The following is a 753-nucleotide window of genomic DNA, read 5'->3' as shown; positions in this document are numbered from 1 at the left end:
ATTCAATTAATATTGTTAGTATATAGTACAAAATATTACTTTACACCAAATTAAAAAAAAAGGAAGGCCGACGTCAATCGTGTCCCGCATCCGGTGTGTCTCAATGTAGCCGTCGGCCTGAGGCCGTATCCCCTCCCGCCTGGGTACGCTATCAGGATCATCATCATCATGTTTTCTCCTTATAGCCGGATGCGGCGTAGGATGACATGTATCGATGGTGCTGTCAGGTCCAGTAGAATGCTACATAATAATATAAAACTTAGTTTAGAAAACTACATAATAATTCATAAATAATTCATAACAATTTATATTATCTTACCATAATCGTGTATGGATCCTGAATGTAGTCATCTGTCGCAGCATCACATGAAGCCTGAAATAAGGAAATTAATATAGTGTAACAAAATAAATAAGTTATAGTTAAAACAAATTCAAATTCAATACTAATAAACTCATACCTGCGCATGTGAAGAGCTGCCATAACTCAGTCGGCGCCCACTAAATAAATCTCGAGTCGGTCGACCCTCATCAGTGGTAGACGGGCCAGGGAAATATCTACCCCACTCAGCTCCTTGAAAATCCGAGCCCGTGATCAATAGTTGACCCGATGGGGTCATCTGTGATGGCACTGGAGTGTCAAAAATTCCCAGGCTGTAAGATGGCATGTCAGTCTCATGAATGCCACCTGTCATATCAGCAGCAACATCATCGTCAGGAGCATCATGGCCCCCCTGCTGAACACCACCTCCTCGG

Source organism: Nicotiana attenuata, chromosome 6 (assembly GCF_001879085.1).
Source record: "Nicotiana attenuata strain UT chromosome 6, NIATTr2, whole genome shotgun sequence".
Classification (NCBI taxonomy): domain Eukaryota; kingdom Viridiplantae; phylum Streptophyta; class Magnoliopsida; order Solanales; family Solanaceae; genus Nicotiana; species Nicotiana attenuata.
The sequence above is the reverse complement of the archived record's forward strand: the minus strand, read 5'-3'. Positions refer to the sequence as shown.